General features: G+C 36.3%; 1 long non-coding RNA gene across 1 annotated transcript in view; it reads left to right on the top strand.

Annotated features, from left to right (window-relative positions):
* The first annotated feature begins 6,033 nt into the window (after positions 1–6,033).
* LOC306815143 overlaps positions 6,034–6,708 on the top strand; it is a 107,970-nt gene continuing 107,295 nt past the window's right edge. Inside the window, exon 1 of the long non-coding RNA XR_013777328.1 lies at positions 6,034–6,101. This is a non-coding gene — a long non-coding RNA (uncharacterized lncRNA). The remainder of the gene's footprint in view (positions 6,102–6,708) is intronic.

Below are 6,708 nucleotides of genomic sequence, written 5' to 3'. Positions count from 1 at the left end.
AGTGCATTTTTTTTTTATTTCCACAAGGATATTTGCACACTATTTTCCTCCTGGTAGTCCTCTCTGCAGGCTCAATTAAATTGACCTTATTTTTGACTAGAAGTGGCTAGAACTTTATTTCAAATGACCCATATGAATAGTCTGTAAAATGAAGAAGAGCCTGCTCTACAAATTTCAAGGAGAAGAACCTTGATGTAGGCCAGGCATGAAAATACACATTGAACAGCAGCATTCCCAGCATTTCCTGGAGTGTTTTGTCTTTGTGGAAGCAGCAACACATTTGTGAGAGATTATTATGTGGACAATGTTTGATTCGTGAGGACTTTCTCAAGGAGAGTACAAAACTCACTCCAGAAAATTTTGTTTTGTGACTTCAAAAAAAAAAAAAATTATATGTATTTCACTCACGTCCTTAAGTTCCTCTTGTATTGATATAAATATTATTTGCCAAGAAAAATGGATAAACAGTGGAAATGACTTTTTTTATCACATAAGGTACCAGAAAAGTTACTACATTCAATATGTATTAACACCAAATATAAAAGCAAAGCATTCCCACTCAAGAAAATTCTCTGCTCTGGGGATTTTCCTCTCTGTAAGAAGGATCTGTAGTGCTGTGGTGAGTCTATATTGTGCCCTCCAATATTCATTTTGGCATCTTCAGGGTGAGTGCATCCCCTGTGGCACACTGCCATCCTGTGGGCCCCCAGGTGATGCAGTGCAACCTGTGCCAAAACTTCTGATAAAAAAAAAAAAAAAAAAAGTAAAAAAAAAAAAAAGTCAGGTCTGCCTTGTCTCAAAAGCACTTTTTTGATGGACAACTGCACTTTTGGTGGTATTTGTTTAAAATTGCTATGGGTGGTTACCTGCCAAAGTCACACGTGTGGCAGAGCCAAGGCTCAAGGCTTGGCTGTAATTCATGTTTTCCTCACAGCTCATGCTAAATCACAAAAGTCACATCCTCAGGCAGATCCTGCAGGCTTCCCATCTCCCTGAAACTTTTTCTCCCTTACTCACATGCTTGTGAAGTAACTTTGTTGAGTTGGAAACTTCCCTGTGCTGAAAAAAATTTCATCTGCCTCTGACAAAGTTATTTCTGTCTTTCAGGAAGGACTTGCATCCTAGCAAGGAGCTGCAACCTTTTTTCCCCCCAAAGTTGGATCTACATCCTTTCATTTTTTTTATGGAACAAGGGATCCAGCAAGTGTTGGGAAGCTTTAAAAACACCTCTAGGAAAGGCAGAAAAAAATCCCTGAGAGTTCATTCAAGGGTCTGGTACCAAGTGCTTGAGCTGCACACTCTGTGACCCCAAGTGGATGGAGGCAATTCATCTGATTTATGCACCTGCAAACATAATGCTGCTCCATGCAAAAGTGGTGAGTGAATGCTCTCTGGTGACCATTTATGAAGGCAGAGTGTTAAAAGTGTTAATGTGATCAATAAAAAGGGAAAGGGCTTGGGAGTAGGACTCAATCTGAGCTGTCGAAGCTTTACAGAACATTGCCACTGAAATAAATATTTAGTAACTCTGCACTGAAGGTGCTGTTCTTCTGACAGGATGAGTTTCATGCCTCACAGCCCAGAAGTTATGAGATTTCAGTCAGTAATCAAATAACTGTATTTTTTTTTTTTTCATGGGAAAAAGGACATTGCTTTTTTTCCCCCTGACTTGCCAGTGATTTAAAAGAAATAGTCTGACCTTCTACCCCCTCTGCCCTCCATGCTTTCAATTTTTGGGCAAAAAGAAAAAGATGAACAAGTGTGTGTCTGGGGGGGAAGAGTACAAAGAGAGAAGAGGTGAAACAATAGGAGAAAATGTGTGTTAACCACTTGAAATTGTTGTGGGTGAGCAATAGATGCCTGGCACTATTACATGGTTTGAGTCTGAGGTGGAATTGGGGTTGCCTGAACTTAAAGAGTGCTGCAGAGCTCATGATTTAGATCACAGGGAATTCACTGGGATATAGACACAAAAGATGTTTGGATATAATATCAGTTTCTGTTGGAAAAGGGATCAAATTTTTCTCACTGTTATGATATCACTGTGTCACATATGACATGATGTTGTTTTGTGGATACCTTTTGCTGTTAACTAATTTTACAAATTTGTTTTTACACTAAATTCAGGCCACTTCACATGGATGTTCCAGCTGTGACAGTGAGGTGGTGCAGAAGTGTGTGCAAGTAACACCTGAATAATAAAATTGTGGCATTTTTCAGATGAGAAACTGGAGCTTTTCAGACAATTTAGGACTTTGGCAGGGAAAAGAACTCTGGTTCTCCTTGGCAAGGTGTTCCTGCTATGGAATACCTCAATAATGCTGCCTCTTAAAATGTTTTCCTGTCTGCTGGATTCCTCCAGGTGCTGTAAATGGAAATCATATTTCCATGTTTGTGAGTGTTTGCAATGCATCAACCTCTGGGGACAGCACCACACCCACCAAATGGCTTTTTTATCCAAGTAAAAACATTTTCTATTTTGTTTAATAAAATAATAATAATAATAATAATAATAATAATAATAATAATAATAATAATAATAATAGTTGTTTTTTTTTTTTTTTTAAATCCAAGTCCTAAAATTGACTATGAAGGACAAAGCTACCAGGGCATGTTTACCTGGTTAGAAGTTACCTGTGTCAGGTGAATGGTTGGGACAAAGCTGCTGGAAACCAGCAGGAGAGAGGGGGAATGGTGTGAAATAAATTATTTGTCCTGGTGTGAAATAAATTATTTGACATTGAGCAGCTCAGAACTGGAGCACGTTCTGGGAGAGAGAAGGGGTGATAAATTGGCACCTGAGTGTCCTTGAATTCCCAGAGTGTCCTGCAGGTAGAGAGGGAATGCCTCAGTGTGCAGCACAGAAAAACCTCCTAAATAAAGAAAATGTGGTCAATTAGTAGCAGAACTGACTATATTTTTAGTAATCTATGGGCTGAAAACATTAGCAAATTAGTTTGTTTCTCATCTAAACTCAGTGTTATTTAAAGTTCCTAAGTAGCTTGAAATGACTCGAATTATATTATTTCTTGGTGTCTAGGACAGGCAGGGAGGAAAACTAAACACAGGTAGAATTTTGGTAATAATGATGTAATTTTGGAGGGGGTTTTTGGGGTTTTTTTTGTTTTTTCTTCCCTTTTCAAAATTGAAAAGCTAATATTAGAAGGACAACCAAACCACTAATTTTTACAGTAATTTCTGAAAACACTTCCATTAGTGTGACTCTGAAGTCATTCCCCAGTGTCAGGCAGAATTGGGTTCTAACATAATTTTTCAGCTGCTTTTGTGCTTTTCAGCAGCACTTTTCACTCTCTCCAATCAGGGTAATTAGATTGAGGCAGCCCCAGGTGTCCTGGGCTGTTATCTTTTACTGTAAGCAAATATGAAAATGGAAACACTGAAGTGTGCCTCTTCTCACATGAGGTCTCCCATGTACTCTGCCATGCAAAAAACCTTCACTGATTTTGTGTTTTAGGGCTTATCTCCAAAAAACTCCAAGGAAAAATCACATCTCCGAGAAATCCTTGGTCAAGTTTCATGCATGATCAACAGGTTTTTTTTATTTCTCTGCATTTTTTTTTCTCAATTTCTCAGTATTATTTCAATATTTGTTTGCTGAAGATATTGCCCTAGCTCCCAGGAGAAGAATTTCTAGTGAGATATTCCAGTAGAGGAAATTGCTTCTTTGTATGTCTTGGTATTTAATAGAAGTGCTGATTTATTCATTTTTACTTTTTAGCTTCTTACATGCCCACATGAGTCCTGCTTTTAAATGTATTGGGGAGTGAGGAGTGAAATCCACAAAATCTGTCACCCTCTGTGGTAATTTATAACACAGTTAGCTCAAGTAATTAATATTAATTTTGCTTGTTTTGCTTTTTTTTTTTTGTTTTGTTTTGTTTTTTTTTTTGTTTTTGTTTTTTTTTAGGGGTGTGAGGAGGTGGGGATGGTAAGAAGTAAATTCCCCCATCATAAAGGAACACTTTATTGCCTTCATGCTATTCAATATATTCCCTCAGTTAAAATAATGGTTTATTATAGGTTGAGTTATATATTAAGATTGTTTTCTAGTAGCTTAAATTATTTTTTTGTAGACCTTATTTATTCCATAAAATTAATAGTTAGAAGGAAAAGGTCTGCTTTCTTGCCTTCTCTTTTTTTGGCTCAGCCCTACTGCTGAGGTACCAAAATATATTTGAGAACACTGTGCAATTTTCTCTGTCCCTTTACTCTACTGACTTTTGTAGAAGAAAAAACAAAAACCTGCACAGGCCACAGCTAAATATCTGGTAATTTAAAAACAAACAAATAAAAAATAAAAGGGAAAAGACATATAGTCAAGAAGAAAGCTTTGGAAAGCACAGAGTACTGACCTCAGATTGCTTCCACTGAAAATGCAATTATTGACTTTAGGGATGCTGAGTGATGTCAGCACTCACACTGCTCATATATTTTTGCTTTTCAAGTCTGTTTTCTCTTTTTTAAGAACTGCAGTCACCTGCTGTAGTAAACAAACACAAAATTGCATTTGAAAATCAGGAGGATGAGGTGACCTGTGAGATGATGCAGCCAAAAACTGGAGTCCTGTGAGCTCCAAATTCTGCTGCATGTGATGGGCAAAAACCTGGTCATGTCATGCTATAGCTCATAAAAGAAAAGAATTATTTACAAGCCAAGTGTATTTCTTTTGGCTGACTGCACTAAAACCTTTCTGTAAGGACCTCCTTGCATTATCACAGAAGTCACACAGGACAAATTCTGTCTCAGTCAGAAATATTTGGTATTTTGCAGCTGTCAAACAGACTCAAGCAGAGCACTTTGTAATAATTTATGAGCAAGCAGAAGTCCATTGTCCTGGTTTTAAAATTATGTATATTTCAAAGGTTAAATCTCACATAAGTCAGGGAGCTCCTAACCCATTCATGGCTACAGAAAATTTTCAACCACAGTTCTCCAAGGGTTTAAAATGCTGGTTTATTTCCCAAAAATGGTATGGAAAAACCCCACATTTGGAACCCTTACATATTTATATTTATATATTTATATATTTATATATTTATATATTTATATATTTAATTTATATTTATATTTATATTTATATTTATATTTATATTTATATTTATATTTATATCTATATTTATATCTATATTTATATCTATATTTATATCTATATCTATATTTATTGCCTTGCCAAAAGGCCACCCTTAATGTCTCAGGTGTTTCTTTGCAGAACTAAGAACAGGTTGGGCATCCTCAATTCCACACATTTGTTATTTGCATTCCAGAAGTCCACAGAAATACCCTGAATATACATGTTTGTAAGAGTGGTAACATTTCTATATTCTCTAGCAGTTTAATGCTGTGAATTCATCACTGTCCCTTTCTCCTTCTTATATCTGTATATTTTCCCCTTTCACCAGCATAGATTACTGAGGTTATATTTCACCAATATAACATTTTTCTACAGTATGTTTCAAGGTACTTCCCTTTCAGAGCAATTTTCATTTGTTTTTTTATACAAACCATCACCAAACTTCTTTCAAGCCTTAATTTAAACTTCATTTCACAGCAAGCCCATCCATACTGAGCTTTCCAAACTTTGCATTCCATGTCTTAATTACCTGAATCCTTCCCAAACTATTCAATAATTTATTTTCCCCCATTGTATCTTCTTGCAATGGGGCTGGTCTCAACACACAGTCACACACAGAGCTAAAAGATTTTTTTTTTTTCCTTCTTGTGCAAATTTTTGTCCTTGTTTCCTCCTCACCCTGGGCACATGTTTGCCCCTCTGGGCTCAGAGGATAAAGGCTGTGGCTGTGCTCTGCAGGTGACACAATCCACGGGTCTGCTGTGGGGTCATTTTGCTGCTGGGGGCAGTTTCCTGCCTTTGGATGAGACAGAATTCACATTGTGTAAAACACCAGGTGACCTGAATTCATCAGGATGTTATTTGCTGCTTCACAGTGGCTCCTGCTTGCTTTGATATTGGCTTTTTTTTTTTTTCTTAATCTTTTATTTTATTTTTGCCCCGTTTTTTTTTTTTTTTTTTTTTTTTTTTTTTTTTTTTTTTTTTTTTTTTTTTTTGCTGAAGATGCTGGGTGCATTTTACACTTTCAGGTTTCCTTTTTGTCTCTTCTCATGTCCCTTATTGATCAGGCAGCTCCAACAAGCAGCCATCAATGAGCCAACCCTCAACCCTGTTGAGCCACATTTTATTCTTCCAGGGGGGATAAATAACAGTTTTGTTTTTAAAGTGGTTGCTGAGCTCTGTCTTTAGCCCTTTAAACCATCTTAACAGTGAATTATTTGTTGGGTTTTTTTCTTTTTTTTCAATCACATTATTGCCTGTTGCTGTACAGCAGACTTAGTGATGTTGAATGGTATTTTGATTTTTCATAAAGGAAACTGGATTTTGCAAAATTGGCTTGGTAGGAAAAAAAGAAAAGAAGTTGGTTCTCATTATCTGCACTGCTATTCTTTCATTTTCTACCCATGATTCTATGAGGTGTCAGTCTTCCCTGTTTTTTTTTTTTTTTTTCTCTTGGAATGGTCAATTCCAAGATCTCCTCAGAGCATAATAATGCAATTTGATAGAACTTTTTTTTTTTTTTTTTTTTTTTTTTTTTTTAAAGTCACACAGACCTTTATAAAGAAATACAGTACAGGTCCTATTCTTAAATTTCATAATACCTGATTTTCAAAATC

Source organism: Erithacus rubecula (genome assembly GCF_903797595.1).
Source record: "Erithacus rubecula genome assembly, contig: scaffold_101_arrow_ctg1, whole genome shotgun sequence".
Classification (NCBI taxonomy): domain Eukaryota; kingdom Metazoa; phylum Chordata; class Aves; order Passeriformes; family Muscicapidae; genus Erithacus; species Erithacus rubecula.
This window is presented reverse-complemented; position numbering and strand designations above follow the sequence as displayed.